General features: G+C 37.0%; 1 non-coding gene across 1 annotated transcript; it reads right to left on the minus strand.

The window, feature by feature from the left end:
• Window positions 1-9,277: 9,277 nt before the first annotated feature.
• LOC140876942 (small nucleolar RNA R71) lies at window positions 9,278-9,384 on the minus strand. The gene has a single exon (XR_012149168.1). It is a non-coding gene; the product is annotated as a small nucleolar RNA R71 (small nucleolar RNA).
• Window positions 9,385-21,377: the final 11,993 nt, after the last annotated feature.

Raw genomic sequence — 21,377 nt, forward strand, 5'->3', positions numbered from 1 at the left:
GATGAGTGATCATATCAATGATGTTATGACTATCCTATCTTACAAAACCAAGTCATTTTCAAACAATAAATTCTAGGTTGTGTTTGGTGCCATGGATAAACCTGGGATTACCCAACAATCTAGTGTTTGTCTTGTTTTTTAACACCTTGCCAGATAACCACCGGCCCTTGATTAAAAACCTATTTTCGGGAGAAAATGGTTGATTACAATCCTTGTGGGAACCATGGTATTCGTATCCAATTTTTTTACAGTACCTTGGATTGTGAGGGTGATTGACCTTTCTACCCTTCGCCCTAACATATCCACTCTCCCCATTTTTTTTGTAAACCCTCATCGAGACTCCATGGTATTCGTTCCCTTTCCCTTCCAAGGCATGGACACTACAAGGTATTTGTTATCATAGGTACAAAATCCAACGACTATCTCAGTTTCCGACTATATCTCTTTGTTATGTTCTCCTTCATTACCTAGCCATGCCAAGTTTTATTCTTATTTTCCATCATCTGTAAAATTTTATAGATTGAATGGAGATTTCTGGATCTCTACAGGTGTAGTAGGGTTGGTTCGTTGGAGCTTTGAACCGTTTTTGAATTTTATTGCATGCTTATTCTTCTCTTTTGGCCTACCAAAGGTTTTTCATCATACACTATTGTTTCAAATAAGTCCTCGGTTTGCGATAAATAATTGAAAACATAGTAGGGAAATTATTTTGTTTAATGTCTTCAATCTGCGTTTTGTTTCAGTCAAAATAAGTATTTTAGGCAGAAAGTTGTGTGAGATTTTGAATCTTTATAATATGCTTCAGAAATTTGTCAGTATCATATAGTGAGTTTGAGTAATATTGTTTCTAAAATGAATGCAAATATTATCCTCAACTATAATCTTCTACAAAACTCATCGATTTAATCTTGGGTTACACTGATAGGAGTTCCCAACTCGGCGTTAGCCTGGACGACCATAAATAATTTGTCAAACTCCATAATCTTCAATTTTATTTCATTTGGTAACTTCCAATGTCTCGCTTCCTATTATTCTATATTCCATAATGCATTTTCTAGTATTCTAGTTTATGAAGTAAATTAGATCATTTTACTTGTTTATGAACATCAGTTTGTTTTGAACGAATTTTCCATTCATTTGTAGCAATTTTTTTAAGTTTGAATTCTTTTTGGATTGTTGAGAGTTAGCTTAGAAACCTTCTACTCATTATATTGGTAAACCAATTGTTGTGTCGAAATATTTTGATGCCAACCCTATTAATTCGACAACGTTCGAGAATGTTGAGAAATGAACGTCAATTTAGTCATTTAAGTATGATTATAGACGCTAGAGATATTCAATATATTCTGAACTTCAGAATGAATCGGAATTCATTTGGGTTGTGTTACATGCTCACTAATGTAGGGGGTGTCGTAGATTTGAGATACGTGTCAGTTGAGGAAAAGTAGAGATGTTTTTGTCCATCTTGGCGCATAAAAAAACCATGTGGCTGGTCACGATTATATCCATAGTGGTCAGACGATAATTGCCCTTTTTTTTTGAAGTTATATCATATTATTCTCGTGAATCCTAGTGCAGTAGATGAGAATTTTACAAACGACAAGTGGAAATGGTTCAAGGTAATACAAAATTTTTGGTTAAAAATGATTGTGTAAATGGAAAAAATTTATTGGGATGTTCATGTTTATTTACTGTCTTGTCATGTAGTCTTACTGTAAGGTCCGAGATTATTTAATTTTAATTCAAGAATATTTAATTTGGGAATATTTAGAGTTTAGAATTAAATTCTAATATTCTTAAATGAATAAGGATTGAAATTGAATTAAATCGTTTTTCCACGGACTGAATTGCAAATAGCCAAAAGTTCAGGGACTAAACTGCAAATATGCAATATATATCTAAAATTATACTTATTATTCAGCATCTTGACGTGTAAGGGCCAGAAGCAAAAGTGAGAAAGCTGAAAACAAAAGAAAAAGCCATTTTTGGTCCTGTGAAAGCTTCGATATCTTGTGATCCGGCCGTCAGAAATTCAAGATAAATATATATCTGCGATCACCGCTCTGAGAGCTTCGTTTTGATACAACTTTTATTGAGCTTTCTCATGATTGATTTTTATGTTGAAGATGGGTTGTTCTTATTTCTGATTATATATGTGATTGAGCTAGTAACGGTTACGTATTTGCAGACGGTTCGGAAAAAGACTGTTGTTTCAGATTTTATATGAATTTCTGAAGCTATTTCGAAAATCTCCAATTTTTTATTTGTATTGGACGTGTGATTACATGTTGATATCTTGAAGATTATGAGTTGTATTGATTGTTGGATTGCTTTTGATATGGTTTCGGTTATCGGTTTTTAGCCGTTATGCCGTCGATTCAAGAATTATCAAGATTTTGATATACGTTCAAGCCTATTAAATTAGCTATGCTTTAGTTTGAATGATTAGTTGATCTTTGAGTTGATGCTACTTTATTTCAGATTTGTTTTGAAGTGTTCGAACTCGGGAATTCAACATTCGAATCGGAATAGAAAAGCTTGAGGTTTGAAGTAGTTTGATTGATTGAATTGCAACAATTTGGAGCAGATTTTGATATATGTTCATCATGTTATGTTTTCAGATTTGAAGTATTTTTAGACTCGACATTGAAATGTATAAATGACAGTTAATCCAGATGGGATAGAACACTCGAAATAGCTACTGTTTTGAGTATTCCCTTGTCAATCACATACTTGTTCGATTATGTGCTTTATGTGATTAGATGCTTTTTGTTGCTTTTCTTGTTTATTTGATTAAGTGGTTAAGGTGTTTTATAGTATTTAATGCATACAGATTATGTTGCATGCATCTTGAACTCGAGCCTAAAAATCATAGAGGGCTGAAAGGCCTAGAGTGCATATGACGTTTGGAAAGCTGTAGTTGAGTGACACGGAATGTAGAGTTACTTCCAGAGCCAGAAGACTCACTATAGTTATACCAAAGTCAGAGGAAATAAAATACTTGACTTCACATCGAATGGGTAAGTTGGTGTTGGTTTGAGATTTTATTTCCTCGGGATCCCAAGAACCGATATTTGTTTGATATCAGATTTGATAGCCTGCCATTGAAACATGCATTGCATTCATGTTTAATTATAGTGCATGTGTTGTTATTTATACTGGGATTTATTCTCACCGGAGTTTTTGGCTATTGCTTTGTTTTGTATGTATGCATGGCAATAGGTGGGGCAGGAGCTGGTCAGAAGCGACATGAATAGCTCGAGAGAGAGTAATAGCATGTGGTGATTCGGGTTTTAGCAGTTGATGTACTAGATCTTATATCGAACATGTTAGAATACTAGATTTTGGTATATATGTTTGATATTCATCACTTTTGAGATTGGTACATATTGTGTATTCTAGAATATATTGTTAATGCATATTTATTTTTATGTCTAGATATATGACTCCTAGAATTTAGTTATGGACAGCAACAGAGAAAGTTTGTTTATGTTAGAAAATGCATTTCTGCCTGAGCAATGTATGCACAAAAATCGCTGGTTCATTACTCTGCGCGCGGGCGAGAGCTCGTCTCGCGCGAGCGCAGACAAACCAGTATTGTTGTTGGAACATTGCCTCATGCGCGGGCGAGGTGCTATTGCGCGCGCGCGCGAGACAATGGTTAGCCTCGGGAAGATTTGCTCGCACGTGGGCGAGATGCCCCTCAAGCGCGCGCGAGTCATGAAATAAAAAAAATCTGGTTTTAATTACTTGAACTAGATTGTGTTATATGATGTTTATGTATAATTGCCCCAAGATAAGATTAGCAACCCAGGTCCCCACACTTACATTATTCATATTTGTATTAATTCATGGCAGGAGTGTCTTGGTGCATTAGATGGAACCCATATGTAGTACATGTCCCTTCACGAGAGAAAGAAAATTACAGGACTAGAAAGGGCACTATTGCGGTGAATGTTCTTGGTGTATGTGGTCGCAATATTAACTTCCTTTACGCCTACACAGGGTCTGAGGGATCCGCGGTAGATGCTCGAGTTCTGAGAGATGCATTGATGGGGATCAGTCATTCAAAGTTCCCAGAGATATAATAATATTGTGTTCTATCTCCGAATTTAATACACAATGAATTCCTGTATTTATCACTTACACGTTTTAATTTAATATTTAGCGATATTGCAGGTTGTTACTACCTTTGCGATAATGGATATGAAAATGTGGATGGATTCTTGACTCATTACAAGAGAGTACGATATCATTGGAATGCTTGGGGTCACCGCGCATCTGGACCTGAAAATTACAAGGAGTTGTTTAATTGGCGACATTCTCAACCAAGGAACGTAATTGAAAGAGCATTTGATCTGCTGAAGAAGAGATGGGCCATGTCTCTCTTTCTACCCCTTGGCAGTTCAAAACCGGATAATTCTAGCCTGTATTTTATTACATAATTTATCTGTTTCAAGATCTGTGACGACCCATTAGATGAATTTTAAGAAGATGTAGGTATCCCTGATCGTGATACTCAACCTGGTTTTATTACTACATTAGAGTCTTCGAACTTGTGGGACTATTGCAGAGACCATTTTGCAAAGGAAGTGTGGAACATGTCGGAAAATTAAGTCTTTGTACTAGTCTGATTTATTGTTTTTATGATTCATTTCGTTCTAACTTGTTTTTACAGTGTACTCTTGCTAAACACTTTGTCGTAATTTCATTTCTTGAACCATTTTTGCGTGATTGTGCAATTAAATTAGGGTGTTTAATGCGCCATTATTATTTCATTGGATTTGTTGGAATACTAACTCATACATTTCCTAAAATATATTATCCATTAATTTCCTCATGTATTTAGTTCATATTGTTATTCTAGATCCATGGATAGTGGAGCGAGTTAAGTGAGTGGCATTTGTAGGATGAAGACCGCTGACAAGACACGACTAAGTTGGTCTCAATATGAAAAAGAATGTTTGATACAATCCTTGAAAGAAGAAGTATTGAAAGGGTGGAAAATTGAGAATGTATTCAAAGAAAGCTACATAACCTTTCTTGAGAATTCAATGCAGAAGGCACTTCGTAGTTGAGTGCTACGTGGAAATCCACATATCAATTCCAAGATTCATGTTTGGAAGAAGACCTATGGATCGTTGATGATTATACTAACCAGAAGTGGTGTTGGTTGAAATGACAGTAAGCACACTATTGATGCTAACAACGAAACATGGGACGAAATCATCAAGGTATGTTTCCGATATACAAAGCTCTCACAAGGATTCTTGTGTGGTTATGTACTTCCCTTCTTTATCACATTCAAATCCATCCCGAAAGACATTGAGACACAAGCAGTGGACAATATACGACAACTGGTGTGAAAATTTTTGGAAACGAAAGAGAAACAGATGACTTTGGGAAGGGATTTTGACATGTCGTGCAAGAGGTCTTGCAATTGGACAACAAAGTGGTTAATGACTTATCGACTCCTGATGTTCCAAACATTAACCTAAATACAGGTTTTGAAGAATCAGTGTCATAAATTAACACTCCCTCTTATAAACCCGTAGCAGGTGCAACATAGAAAAGTAAGAAACAAAAGAATCCAATGTTGTTGACGACTCCATAGTCGCTGCTATAAACAACCTGGCTCATAACACAAAAGATACGATGGGAGAAAATAATCAAGGAATTTTCTGTCAAAGAGAATATTTCAGTAACACAAGATAAGGTTTTTGAAGCTCTAGAGGGGTTACAAGGATTCACGAAGGACAAAAAGGTTCGTGCTGCGAATCTATTGTTCAACAATAACAATGATCTGGAAATTTTCCAGCGTCTTGGTGAGAAAGGAAAAATCTCATTACTCAACACTCTATTGAATGGTGCTTAAGTTATTTCTCCATTGAAATTTGTTGAGGTTTAAATATTAATCAGGTTTTATGGTACCACGATTAAGAAATGTGTCATTTTGGATGTATGCATGTTGAAGTACACTGTTCATCATAGTGTTTTTGTTGTTTTTGTCCAATTACTTGGTCACATTTAAATGGTGGGGATTTTCAAAGAAGACATGGTGGCGTATGTTTGATTGAAATGAAATGGAGATATGTATGCCTGTAAAAAAAATTTCTTCAAGGTATATCTCTTTAATAGATTTTTTTTGTATTTATAGTTTTCCTCGTTCGTTTTGAACTTTAAAATTTTGAAGTAGGTACATTACATAGGAACTCGCGTGCTCGTGTTAGTTGAGGCATGAATTGAATGAGAAATATTTCAAACATCAGAATTCATTTGGTAAGAGGAAAAAAAGCATGTTGTCGCGTCTCAAAAATTACTTGCGCGAGGTACATGCAATCATAATATTTTAAGACTGACGAAGAGAGATACATCCGCGTATAGTTGTGAGATCTCAAACTACTGGGAAGAATGACGTAAACAAACAAGTAACCTACAAATACGTATTGATAATGAAGTAGTGAAGCTACGATCATCATGACACTCTCTATCATAGCAATGCACCCAAAAACTTTTAGGCAAAAGAAGACATAATGAGAGAACTAGATCCAGTAGTAACCGTTGGATTTCGATTTTTGCAAAGGAAACGGTTACAAAATTCATATGGGGTGATTTTTGGATTCATAATAAAAGTAACTTTACAAAATTTTGGTGATTATCAATAGTTTAATTCTGCGATATGAAATTTAATAAGATTGCATTAACATGTAATATAAACATTACATAGTTGGGTGTACAATAAGCCAAAAATGTGTCTTAAATATTTCCCACAAAACAAAACCATGTAGATAATATCAAAAAATACCAATTCCAAAAAGTGATAACAACTAGAAACCAAAAAATGAGAAGCTTCGGGCAAGAAAAGACAAAGCATGAACAAGAGTTAGCCACTTGAGTCATCCGAAATTTTGATCACCACAACAGAATTTGAAGGATTGTTTGATAAGAAGGTGTTGTTTTCCTTCTTACTCAGTCCCCCATCTACAGCCTCAATAACAGCAACAGGAGTTGGTGTTGCATACTTCATTCTTTTTGTAGGTAATTCCGACTGATGTTTCTTCCGCGTATTGCAAATGTTTTCTTTTTAGGTCTTCTTTACCAGTGCCACCATTGAGATTTTACCTTCATCAAAAACAAGATCGATGAAAGTTATGTTATACTTGCTTGTCACGGTCTACTTAGAAAAATTTGGTAAACAAATGGACATGATGTTGAAAGTAACACGAAAAATAAAGAGAAAATCTTAAAGAAAACTGCTGACAAAAACACACTACAACATGATAGGAGTCATTTTCCCGTGTTTTATTGTTCCTTTTCTTGGTGTTTTGCATTCGATCCATGTTGTTTTGTTCGTATTTATCCAATTTTGTTTGCATTTAGTGTATTTTTGTGTGTTTTGTTTACTCCTATTGATTTATGGTTAAATTGGCAGGAAAATGAGAAAATTCCGATTTTAGCAGACCGAGCGCGGGCATTATCAGGAGAGGCAGAAAGCTTGAAGGAACTTGAGCGCTCGGTCGGTAGGATTTATCAGACCGAGCGCGTGCTGAAAAAATAGAGCAGAAAGTTGGTGGAATTCCCAGTGCTCGGTCGGTAGAAAACAGAAGACTGAGCGCCCGCGCGTAAAATTGAAAATTTTTACTCCGAGAGTTTTATTTGGAAAGGACTCTGAGGGGCACTATATATATAATATTTTCAGATGTTTCAAGGGTTCGAAACACAGATAATTGAGGCGGAGGCGGCGGCTGAAGATTGAAGACTTCTTCTTCTCGTTGCGAGTCTTTCTTATTTCGAAATTTCTGGATTTTTTATGTTGAAAACATTGTTGTATTAAATTTTATTGTGCGTTGTAGTAGCTAAAATTTCTTTTGTTGGAATTTAGGGGGATCCTAACCGCGAAACATGTTTTTGTGATTAAATCGTTGGACGAATTGATTTAGTTTTATACAAGTATTTGATTTTATCATGGTTTATTATTCTATGTTGAGAAGTAGCTAACTTTAGCATAGATTCGTAAGTTGTGAATTTCTGTCAAGAGATAGATTCATGATTAGGACGAATGATAAAATCCATGGACTTAAAATATGCATAGAGATATGATATTTGGTACATGTTGATAACCATAGACCACCAGGTTCAAAGTTGTAGGAATTCAATGAACGCAAAGCAATCAGTAATGATAAATAATTAAAGAGATTTGATTGTTTCATTAAATTGAATTAGATTGGCATAAACTCGAGAGAGAGTGTCGATATTTCAGGAATTCTTGTCAAATTTATGAGTGTAAAAGTAAATTTCAATCGTCCAAATTCAATTAGGGGGAAGGTGAACCGAGATGCCAACAAAATTTCCTCATATTATATTTTTCTGTGCTAAGCATTGCTGTGGTTAACATTATTTTTCATTCAAGTATTTTAAGTTGAATTCTTTACTTTATAATTTTAGAATAATCAATTATCAAATCTTCGTTACTTTGGGTAGAGAAATAAAATAATTGAGTTATTGTGACGTAGTCCCTGATGACGATACTCGTACTCCGTACACTTTTATATAACTTGAGTTGTGCACTTGCGATAATACTGAGCATAAAAGAGAGATAATTATATTGAATTTAAGTGTTAGTATTTGCTCGATCAAGTTTTTGGCGCCGTTGCCGGGGATTATTGATTACTTTGATTTTTCTTATTTAATTTTCTTTACACCAATTTTAATCAATATTTTTATCTGTGAACTGCAGGATTCTCTTGCAGTGCATGCAAATTTCACCCGAAGCAGAACTCTTGCCTTTGGATCCAAAAATTGAAAGAACTTTTCGCAGAAGAAGAAGGCAACAAAAAGAAGCAATGACAGAACAAGAACGACTACGTGGAGATGGAGAAGCTGAGAATAATGCACCACCTATCTACAGGTCAATGCTGAATAGTGCTATGCCAACTTTCGAAAATGCCAGACCAAGCATCATCAGGCCAACCGTAGCAGCAAATCATTTTGAAATAAAGCCTGCTATCATTCAAATGGTGCAAAACACAGTCCAGTTTGGTGGGATGACAATCTATGACTCATATGCTCACCTGAAAAATTTTCTAGAAATTTGTGACACTTTCAAGATGCAGGGAGTTTTTGATGACGCTATTCGTTTGCGTTTATTCCCTTTTTAGTTACGAGATAAGGCTAAAGCATGGTTAACAAATCTACCTGCAGGTTCCATCACCACTTGGGATGATCTCTCCAAAGTTTTCCTCACCAAATACTTCCCACCATCTAAATTAAATCGATGAAGCTAAGAGCTGACATCACAACCTTTGCTCAAGGAGAACAGGAAACATTATATGAAGCATGGGAGCGCTACAAAGATCTATTGAGGAGATGCCCACACCACCAACTACCAGACGATCTTGTGGTACAAACTTTTTATTATGGTCTTCCTTGCTCAAATCGCACCATGTTAGATGCAGTTGCAGGTGGTAATTTGTTACAAAAATCTCCGGAAGATGGATATGAGTTAATTGAGGAGATGTCATCCAGTAGCTATCACCCTCAATCAGACAGGAATGCATCCATGAGACCCACAGGAATGCATCAAGTTGATGCATTCACCTCAGTAGCAGCTCAGCTTGAAGTCATGAATAAGAGAATTGAAGAGCTAACTCTAGGACAGTCTGCGATGCGTTTTCAAGAAGTGTGGTGTGAGAAATATGGTTCTGAACACTTCACGAAAGATTGTCAGAAAGGCAATCCATCATATCAGCCAGAGGTAGGAATGGTAAACCATGTAGGGAATCAAAACCGCCCTAAGAATGATCCATTCTCAAATACATACAATCCAGGGTGGAAACAGCATCCAAACTTTTCATAGGGAGGACAGAACAATAGGCCATATGGGAATCAGAACTATGGAAAACATCATCAGGAGGAGAAGTCAAGCATGGAAAAGATGATGCAGAAGTTCATATCATCCACTGAGACCAGAATGTAGAATCAGGATGCATCGATTAAGAATCTAAAAAATCAAATAGGGCAGTTAGCTAAAGCGATGTCCAGCAGAGAGCTGGGTACTTTGCCAAGTGACACGGAAAAGAATCCAAAGGAGCAGGTCAAGGCTATTGAATTAAGAAGTGGGAAGATAATCGAAGGTGAGAGATGAGGCGAGAAAGAGTCAGAACCAGCTATACCAAGGAAAACTGCAGGTAAGTCCTCTAATTCTACACAACCACCCACATCACAGTCGAATATTGTTATTCCACTACCTTTTCCTGCACCTCTCAAGAAGGCCAAGCTAGATTCTCAATTTGTTAAATTCCTAGAAGTATTCAAGAAATTGAATATAAATATTCCCTTTGCTGATGCATTTATGCAAATGCCCAGTTACGCTAAATTCTTGAAGGAAATTCTCTCCAACAATAGAAAATTGGAGGAGCATGCAATGATCAGTCTAACAGAAAATTGCTCTGCACTAGTTCAGAACAAGATCCCACCAAAGTAAAAAGATCCAGGGACTTTTTCTATTCCTTGTGTTATTAATGATGTGCAATTTCATAAAGCTTTGTGTGATTTGGGAGCTAGCATAAACTTAATGCCATATTCTGTTTTCAGGAAACTGGGCTTGGGAGAGCCGAAATCCACCAGGATGTCATTACAATTGGCGGATAGGTCTATCAAATATCCCAGAGGGATAATAGAGGATGTGCTAGTGAAAGTCGACAAGTTCATCTTTCCGGTGGATTTTGTGGTACTTGATATGGAGGAGGACTTGGACATGCCACTTATTTTAGGAAGACCTTTCCTGGAAACAGAAAAAGCACTAATCGATGTCCAAAAAAGAGAGCTACATCTGAGAGTGGAAGAGGAGAAAATTTCTTTTGATGTGTTTAATGCACTTAAATTTTCACAAAGTAATGAAGAGTGTTTTCAAATTGACGTTGTGGACTCACTTTTATATGATTATATGCAGGATACATTTCAGGAACCATTAGAAGCTGCACTCATATCTCCTCCTCATGATGACTTTATCAATGTAGAGATAGAAGAGATGACGGCTTACTTGAATGATAACCAGTCATGGCAAAAAGGTGGCAAGCTCAGACTCGAAGATCTTGGTGAGCGAAAGGATTTAGTCCTACAGAAACCAAGTCTTGAAGAACCACCAACTGTGGAATTGAAACTATTACCTACACATCTCAAATATGTATTTTTAGGTGAGAATGAAAATTTACCTTTCATAATTTCTTCTTCTTTGACAGGTGAGATGGAGACCAGACTGCTGGATGTTCTCAAAAGTTATAAGAGTGTATTTGCCTGGAAGGTCGCAGATATCAAAGGCATTAATCCATCCATCTGCATGTACAAGATATTAATGGAAGAGAACATCAACCCCTTGGTCCAACCACAGAGGAGATTGAATCCCAAGATGCAAGAAGTAGTGAAGGCTGAAACGATAAAACTTCTGGATGCAGGTATCATTTATCCCATTTCTGATAGTGCATGGGTGAGTCCAGTTCAATGTGTACCGAAAAAGGGGGATAACTGTCATTAAGAATGAGCAAAATGAGCTGATACCTACTAAGACAGTTACAGGTTGGCATGTGTGTATACACTATAGGAAATTGAATGACGCATATGGTACGTTTGCCTATAGACGTAAAGACCATTTTCCCCTCACCTTCATTGACCAAATGCTAGAAAGGCTTTCTGGGTATGAATTTTATTGCTTTTTAGATGGGTATTCAGGATACAATCAAATTGCAATTGCACCTGAAGATCAGGATAAAACAATTTTCACTTGCCCATATGGTACGTTTGCCTATAGACGTATTCCTTTTGATCTTTGTAATGCTCTTGCGACTTTTCAGAGATGCATGACTGTTATATTTCATGATATGGTTGAAAATTTTCTAGAGATGTTTATGGATGATTTTTCCATTTTTGGTCAGTCTTTTGATGCATGTCTGAATAATCTTCATAATGTTTTGATGAGATGTGAGGAAACGAATTTGGTACTCAACTGGGAAAAGTGTCACTTCATGGTGACCGAAGGTATTGTATTAGGGAACCGAATATCTGAGCAGAGAATCGAGGTGGACAGGGCCAAGGTGCAAGTCATTCAAAATTTTCCTCCACCGATGACGATCAAGGGAGTCAAAAGTTTTTTAGGTCATGCCGGTTTTTATCGGCGCTTCATTAAAGATTTTTCAAAAATTTCAAAACCTCTGTCTTCGTTATTGATGAAAGATGCACCTTTTAATTTTGATTCCACTTGTTTACATGCATTTGAATTTTTGAGAGGAAGATTGGTGACTGCACCAGTGCTGACCTCACCGGATTGGGATCTTTTATTTGAGGTGATGTGTGACGCCAGCGACACAGCTATTGGAGCTGTACTTGGCCAGAGGATAGACAAGGTATTCCGTACGATTTACTATGCTAGCAAAACCTTGAATGAGGCTCAATTGAATTATGCTACCACTGAAAAGGAGTTGCTAGTTGTAGTTTTTGCACTGGAAAAGTTTAATTCATACCTTGCACTTTCGAAAATCACTATATACACTGATCATTCTGCAATAAGACACCTTTTGGCTAAGAAATAAACCTAGGTTGATTAGGTGGATCCTACTCTTACAAGAATTTTACTTAGAGAGAAAGGATAAAAAAAAGAGTAGAAAATGTTGTAGCTGATCACTTGTCTAGACTAGAATGCATTCTTGATTGTGCACAGAATGATATTGAGGACATAGATGATTGGTTCCCTGATTAAAAGTTGTTTGTCATAGAAAACTCCCCTTGGTATGCTAATTTTGCAAATTACTTGGTCACGGGCACACTCCCACATAACTTGTCTTTTCATCAAAAGAAAAAGTTTATGTCAAATGTAAAGCATTATTTTTGGGAAGAACCTTTCTTGTTTAAAATTTGTGCTGAATCTATGATTCGAAGATGTGTGGCGGAGGGAGAGATGAAGAGTATCCTCAGTCATTGTCATGACAGTGAGGTAGGTGGCCATGTTGGGCCAGTAAAGACGGCAGCTAAGGTACTTGAATGTGGGTTTTATTGGCCCAATCTTTTTAAAGATGTGCGGTCTTTTGTCATTGAGTGTGATCGATGTCAGCGGACAGGTAATATCTCAAATCGTCATGAAATGTCATTGAATAATATTATTGAATGTGAGATATTTGATGTGTGGGAAATCGACTTCATGGGACCATTTCCAAACTCTTTTACAAAAAAAATACATTTTGGTTGTCGTCGATTATGTTTCTAAATGGGTAGAAGCCGAAGCTTGTGTAACTAATGATGCACTGGTGGTCACAAATTTTTTAAAGAAAAACATTTTTAATCGATTTGGTACACCCCGTGCAATTATTAGTGATGGTGGCACCCACTTTTGCAACAAACTCTTCGAAAAACTTTTGAAGATATATGGTGTCAAACACAAAGTTTCTACAGCTTATCATCCCCAAACGAGTGGCCAAGTAGAAGTGTCCAATCAAGAAATTAAGCAAATTTTATAAAAAAAGTATGAGTACAAATAGAAAGGATTGGGAACTTCGACTTGATGATGCATTATGGGCCTACAGAACTGCTTTTAAAACTCCTATAGGCACCTCCTCATATAGACTGTTGTTTGGTAAGGCATGTCATTTGCCAGTTGAGTTAGAGCATAGAGCATATTGGGCTATCAAAGCATTAAATTTTGAATTTTCTGCTGCAGGTGAGAAGATATTGCTTGAGCTAATCCAATTAGAGGAATTTCGAGATCAAGCATATGATATGGCGGTGTCATACAAAGAAAGGACCAAGAGAATACATGATAGACGCATTTTCCAAAGAGAATTTAAGGAAGGAGAAGCAGTTCTTTTGTTTAACTCCAGGCTGAGGCTCTTTCCTGGGAATTTGAAGTCTAGGTGGTCCGGTCCTTACAAAATCACTAAAGTGTATCCATCGGGGGCCATTGAAATAAAAGATGCAAGAAATGAGTCTTTCACGGTCAATGCTCAGAGGCTGAAACACTATGTGGGGGGGGGGGGGGTGATGTTGACTCAATGCCAGTCATCACCACACTGTCTGACCAAGACTAGTTTGGGGAGGCGAACAGTCGAGCTCTAGACTATAAATGGAGAACTACTCTCTTAGCTATTTTTATTTTAATTTATTTTGCTTTAAACTTTTTAATCTTCAGTTCTTTTAAGTTTTAGCAATTTCAATTTTCGTTTACTTTTTTAAAAAAAAAAGTTTCAAAATGGGGGTGCGCTTGGTCTGCGAAATTCTGCAGACCGAGCGCACAAAAATACCCCAACTCTCTGTTTTACTAAATCGGGAGTGCGCTCGGTCTACTAAATCCAGCAGACCGAGCGCATCGCGCAGATACAGCAATTAAAAGACCCGATCCCCTTTCCCCTTTTATTTTTTCTCGTTCTTTCTCTCACTCTAAACCCTACGCCGCCTTCTCTAATCCCTATTTCTCAATTTTTCCCATCAAATTCGCAGGTACCTCCCTCTGATTTCCCTGATTTCGTTCAAGATGGGTCCTAAGAAAGCAAATATTTCCACCTCTCGTGCCTCTTATTCATCCTCCACCATTATCGATGGCAAGTTTATCTCCGTGGAGGCGAAAGCACGATATGAAGCCGCCAAGATCAACCGGACTCCGATTCCTGAGAGAGGCATATATCTATCCGAGAACCTCACTTATGCCCTCGGCATCACTGAGCGTGGATGGACCGAGTTCTACTGCCAACCTCAAGCGGCCATCGTATCGTTGGTACGGGAATTCTATGCTAACGCCTTTGAACGAACAGATAACAAAGCTTTTGTGCGGGGTAAGTTCGTCTCTTTCGACCCTGACACTATTAATGCTTTATTTCAAACACCGGAGGTCGACGATAGACAATTCCAAGCATTTAAGGTTAACCCGGATTAAAATCTCGTCTCTGCTGAACTGTGTTTTGATGGGAATGTTTGGAGGACTCGGTCAAATTTGTGTCGTTTAAAGAAAAATTTTTGAAAATGGAACCGGCATTGTGGTATGCGTTTCTAACTCACAGGATGATGCCGGTAACCCACACGCACGTCGTGGTGATGAGCAGGGCATTGTTGTTGTTTGCCCTACACAAACACTGGCCAATCAATGTCGGCAAACTCATCAACAAGAAGTTGTACACGTCCATCCGTTCACCGAATATTGGCATATTTTTTCCGTCTATTGTTTCCGCACTGTGTGTGAAAGCTGGAGTTGTAGTGCGAGATGACGAGGAATGGCAACATCCAATGCAGGATGTGGACAATTCACTTGTGAAGGCAAAGAAAAATTTCAGATTACAAGAGTTCACATCGCATGGGCAGGCAAGTTCCGGGGCCGGCATATCTTCGAGCCATGTGCCAAAACCAATGCCCAGTCATCGACATGCTACCGAGACAACAAATGAATTTTATGCCTCGGCTCAATACCATAATGAGTGCCAGAACGTCACTTTTGCCCACTTGGAGTCCCAGAATGCTATGCTTTGCGGGTTGATATCTCATGCCGGGTTGGACCCTGCGGCCTTTCCTACTCCACCACTGTATCCCCCTCCGTTCTATTTCCAATACAATGCTCTCCGCCATAATCAGCCTGATGATTCAGATGGCGAAGCCGATGGTGACGATGAGGACCAATAATCAGGGGAGTTTTTTTTTTGTTTTCGTTTCATTTTGTTCTTGTGTGTTTTGCATCATTTGTTTGTTTTGTTTCGTTTGTTTTGCATTGGGTACACTGCTAGATGTTAGTTTGGGGAGGGTGTCTTTTACGATTTCATGCATTCTTGTTTGTGTTCTTTGTTGTGTATTGTGTAATGCATGCGATCTGTGGATGAATTTATAAAAGCCAGTGATGATGTAGGAAGCAAATGTTTTAAAATTGTGTGAAATAATTGTGACCTTTGGATTGATTGTGAACATTTCATTGCACTATAGTTTAACTAGTGAAGTGCACTAAGAAAGACGAAGTTTCAATGGTTAGATCATTGCATGGCACTAAGGGTCTTTCGAACTTGATTGAATACTTAGTAATTTTGGTTAACTCTACTAACGCACTAATGAGTTTGGAAAAGTGAATGATACATAGCGCACCTGTAAATTTTTTAGTTTTAATGTTCCATCCGGGCTTTATTTAGGAATTGAAATCCTACTTCTAAATTAAAGCTAAGTCTGCGGGTTAAATGGAGCATGAAAAAAATGATTTCTAGCAAAAAGAAATCCAAATTTTTAACAAAGATACTCCATCCGGGCTATAGACGAGAGGATTGAAATTCAAATCCTATCAAAGTTATAGCTAAGTCGGGTTAAATGGGGTATGAAAACAATTTTTAAAATTCCATCCGGGCTTGATTTGGGATTGAAATACTTATCCTAAAATCATAGCTAAGTTTGCGGATCAAATGGGATTATAAATTTACTGGATGCAAAATCCGGTGGTGCGTAACTAATATTTATGGATAATTTTCTGCAAATTCCGAAGGAGGTGAAAAGGTGGAGACATAACTGAGATAACGGGTGTTTACGAGGTAGATTTACCCTGATTTGGTACTTAGATCTTATAGACCAAGTAAACTGAGTCTCTTCGAGGTGCATGACATTAGGGCCACTATCCACACTCTCACGTTCACATGAAATCTGGAGGGCACTTTGTGAAATTAATGTTATAAAATGAATTTTCCAAGGCTTGAAAAATATGAGTTTATCCATAGTGGTTGTGTTTTGTGTTGTGTTTGCATTCTATTTTGTCACCTATTTTGCTTGAGGGCAAGCCAAAGTTTAGTTTGGGGAGGTTGATAGGAGTCATTTTCCCGTGTTTTATTGTTCGTTTTCTTGGTGTTTTGCATTCGTTCCATGTTTTTTTGTTCGTATTTATCCAATTTTGTTTACATTTAGTGTATTTTTTTGTGTTTTGTTCACTCCTATTGATTTATGGTTAAATTGGCAGGAAAAATGAAAAAATCCGATTTTTGGGCTTCATAAGGGGGTGCGCTCGGTCTGCAGGATTTAGCAGACCGAGCGCGGGCATTATCAGGAGAGGCAGAAAGCTTGAAGAAAGTTGAGCGCTCGGTCAGTAGGATTTAGCAGACCGAGCGCGTGCTAAAAAAATAGAGCAGAAAGTTGGTGGAATTCCCAGCGCTCGGTCGGTAGAAAACAGCAGATCGAGCGCCCGCGTAAAGTTGGAAATTTTTACTCCGAGAGTTTTATTTGGAAGGACTCTGAGGGGCACTATATATAGAATATTTTCAGATGTTTCAAGGGTTCGAAACACAGAGAATTGAGGCAAGGCGGAGGCGGCGGTTGAAGATTGAAGACTTCTTCTTCTCGTTGGGAGTCTTTCTTATTTTGAAATTTCTGGATTTTTTATGTTGAAAACATTGTTAGATTAAATTTTATTATGCGTTGTAGTAGCTAAACTTTCTTTTGTTGGAATTTAGGGGGATCCTAACCCCGGAACATGTTTTTGTGATTGAATCGTTGGACGAATTGATTTAGTTTTATACAAGTATTTAATTTTATCATGGTTTATTATTCTATGTTGAGGAGTAGCTAACTTTAGCATAGATTCGTAAGTTGTGAATTGCTGTCGAGAGATAGATTCATGATTAGAACGAATGATAAAATTCATGGACTTAAAATATGCATAGAGATATGATATTTGGTACATGTTGATAACCATAGACCACCAGGTTGAAAGTTGTAGAAATTCAATGAACGTAAAACAATCAATAATGATAAATAATTAAGGAGATTTGATAGTTTCATTAAATTGAATTAGATTGGCATAAACTCGAGAGAGAGTATCGATATTTCAGGAATTCTTGTCAAATTTATGAGTGTTAAAAGTAAATTTCAATCGTCCAAATTCAATTAAGGGAAAGGTGAACCGAGATTCCAACAAAATTTTCTCATATTATTTTTTTTTTGTGCTAAGCATTGTTGTGGTTAACTTTATTTTTCATTCAAGTATTTTAAGTTGAATTCTTTACTTTATTATTTTAGAATAATCAATTATCAAATCTTCATTACTTTGGGTAGAGAAATAAAATAATTGAGTTATTGTGACGTAGTCCCTGAGGACGATACTCGTACTCCGTACACTTTTCTATAACTTGAGTCGTGCACTTGCGATAATATTGAGCATAAAAGAGAGATAATTATATTGAATTTAAGTGTTAGTATTTTCTCGATCACAACACAAAGATGTATTTAAATAAGAGAAGTTGCAACCAACTGGTGTATTAAATACAACACATACAAGTTTGGGAGATGCTATGATGCACCGGGTGATCTTCACCCGGTGCATCATCTACCCTTGATTGGGCACCCGAGCCCATTTTATTGTTGGCCCGGGTGCCCAATCAAGGGCAGATGCTGCACTGGGTGAAGATCACCTAGTGTAGCATAGCCCGAGCCTACAAGTTTAGATTAAAGTGTACACGTTTTCATAGGTCATGATTGCAAACAATATTTCATAATCAATTTGAGTAAAGAAAGTTAGAGATAGGGCAGATATGGAGAATAGGGCAGATATGGAGAATTTAATGAAGGTCTGAATTGAAGAAGATAGTCAACTCTTCATTCAAGGAATATGTGCATGTAAATCAATCAGCAGTTCAGAACTAGTTTGTGTTCAAATAGATGTAAATTGGTAGTTGCCAATAAAACACGTGTAAATACCATGACAGAAGACAAGTATATAATTTTCACACATGAATTCCCATATGACATGAGACAACAATGGATAGTTTTTCTTATTGAAAATTGAATTACATATATGCATCACAATTTTGAATGACAATGATAAAAACATATCTCAGCAATTGAATTCAAAACTAACCAAATAAACCGTTGGTTAGGTAATGTAATACCAGGACGAGGCACTTTAATGAAGAGGAACTCACCAATCTAAGAAACCAGGCCTCTATGTCCATGATGCTCAGAAGCAATCAGTACAATATAAAAAATCAGTGAACTTGGAAATCCTGGAAAAAAAAAGGTCATTTATAATATAATGATAAACTCGTGCTCAGGAGAGTATCTGTAAACGGTGTAGTGAATCTGAAATTCACAATTTTGTACGTACCTAAAAGAACACAAACCAGTTATTTCGTAATATGTACGAATACCTAGTATTTTTCTTGCTTCGGTCAGTTCTCATTCAAAATAGAGTCAAAATACGCTGAGAACAAGAAAAAATTAAACAAGATTTTTACACAAAAACTATCAGTACAAATACATTCAAATAAACCATTGATTTCACCGAAACATAGTTTGATCAAAACAGTAAACAACATAGATACAACGGATTAAGGAATTCGTTCAAACAATCTACTGCGGTCCTTCAAATTCATGTTTTATCTATCCACATAAATTTTCCATTTCCAAACAAAGATTGTGAATCTCCATATCTAGTTCCTATTGGTCTTTCAAAGCGGGAAAATGGGGGATATGGACCTGGTCTTGTTTTTAATTCAATAGATAGATCTCGAATAAAAAATATATTATTTTCTCTCTCCTGCTTTTTCCATTCTTCTTTCCTCTTTTTTTTTCCTTTTTCTTATTTCTTTTTTTTTAGACCCAACAGGCGGTCGACCATGCTGCTGGTCGACCGCCTCGGTCGACCTGGTCGACCATGCTGGGTCGACCCAACTAGCAGCAGGTCGACCCAGCATGGTTGACCCAACCAGAAGCATGGGTCGACCATGCTTCTTTTCTTAGTTGGGTCGACCATGATTCTTGCTTGGTCGACCCAACTTGGGTCGACCATGCCTGGGCCCGGGCCCTGGCTTGGTCGACCCAGGCTTGGGTCCACCCTCAAATCATTGTATATATATTTTATTGTTTAATATTATTATTAAAAATATTGGTGGCTTAGTGGTCAGAATCCTGGAGGAGAGAGGAGAGCAGAGTTCAAATCCTGGAGAGGAGAGAGAGGGAGGGTGGATGTGAGTTTCATATAATTTATTTTTTTTTTCAAAAAAAAAAAAGGCCAAACTACCCTTAATGAGGCCCTTTGACTGAATTAAAAAGTTAAGAGTCCCTTTTATTGAATTGAAAACAAGACCAGACCTATATATTTAAATGGCCCCTTTCAAAGCAGTGGCTAATTTTCAAGATTCGTTAACTCTTCCACCATAAGTAGCAGTAGATGTGGAACTTGACCCCGTTCTCACACTGACTTCAGGTTCCTCAACAATTGTATGATGATAGGCCTCATGTGCCTCTTTTCTACTTTTGTACCATTTGTAACAAGCACCTGGAAACTTATTGACCTGTGCGTGCGCGTCAGATCATTCCTCGTAAATGCCGGGTTTTCGTTCGACTAAAAACACGTATGTTTTACTCTGCAAACTAGTGATGAATTGGTTCACAAAGACTGGATTTACTCTACAAAACGTATTTTAAAGAGATGAACTTCATAATTGTCATTTTCAATTTACTAAAATGCATACCCAGTTTAGGAACATTGAATCTTAATTAAAGGCTTGTAGAGTGTAACAAGTAAGAACAAATGAATAGAAAAACGATTTGTTGTCAAGGTTTTCACATATAGGTATCATGGTTTGCAAAAACGGTATCGGAACGAAAGGAACCTTGACAAAGTTCCAATGCTTAAAGGTAGATCCTTTGGGTCGGCGTTTTTCGTGATAAGAACAGCGATTTAACGGTGGAACGGGCGACGAAACGGTGGAACGGGAGATGGAACGAGAGACGGAACGGCGGAACGGAACAGGAGGAAGTACTTTGGAGATAAATTTTTTCCCATTTCAATGTATTAATATTTAGAAAATGGAAATCCAGCCTATTCTTGATTATTGTGGAGGGTTTGAAGGAAAAATTTGGTTTGATTATGATAAATTACCAAAACCTAAACTCCTAAAGCAAACCAGAGTACAAGAAATGCAAGAAAAGTAAAATGCAGAAAGTAGAATTAAAGAAGCAGAAGGTAGAAGAAGAAAAACATCACGTGGAGGGAATATTAATTTAATTTCTTATTTACTTCAAATAATCTATTTAAATGATATTCATTTCAATTTGGTAGATCTAAATATTTTTTTGAAATTTTTAGTTTTTAAATATTTATAATATTTAACAATTAAAATCTGTTTTGTGACCGTTCCACGAAATTTCATTGTAACTGGAACGGTGGTCTCCGCGACCGCGATTGCGAACCATGATAGGTATATGTCAATGATTATTCCAAATTATAAAGAAGAATTACAACATAAATTTAAAACATGATCTGTACATTTTGGATGTAAGAAACGAGTAGCAAAGGAGTAGTAAATTTACCATCGATTATCGTTAAAAAAAAATTAAAGTAACACTTCAATTCCACGGGATGCTGCCAGATCTTAAACTTCATG

Source organism: Henckelia pumila, chromosome 1, assembly GCF_033568475.1.
Source record: "Henckelia pumila isolate YLH828 chromosome 1, ASM3356847v2, whole genome shotgun sequence".
NCBI lineage: Eukaryota > Viridiplantae > Streptophyta > Magnoliopsida > Lamiales > Gesneriaceae > Henckelia > Henckelia pumila.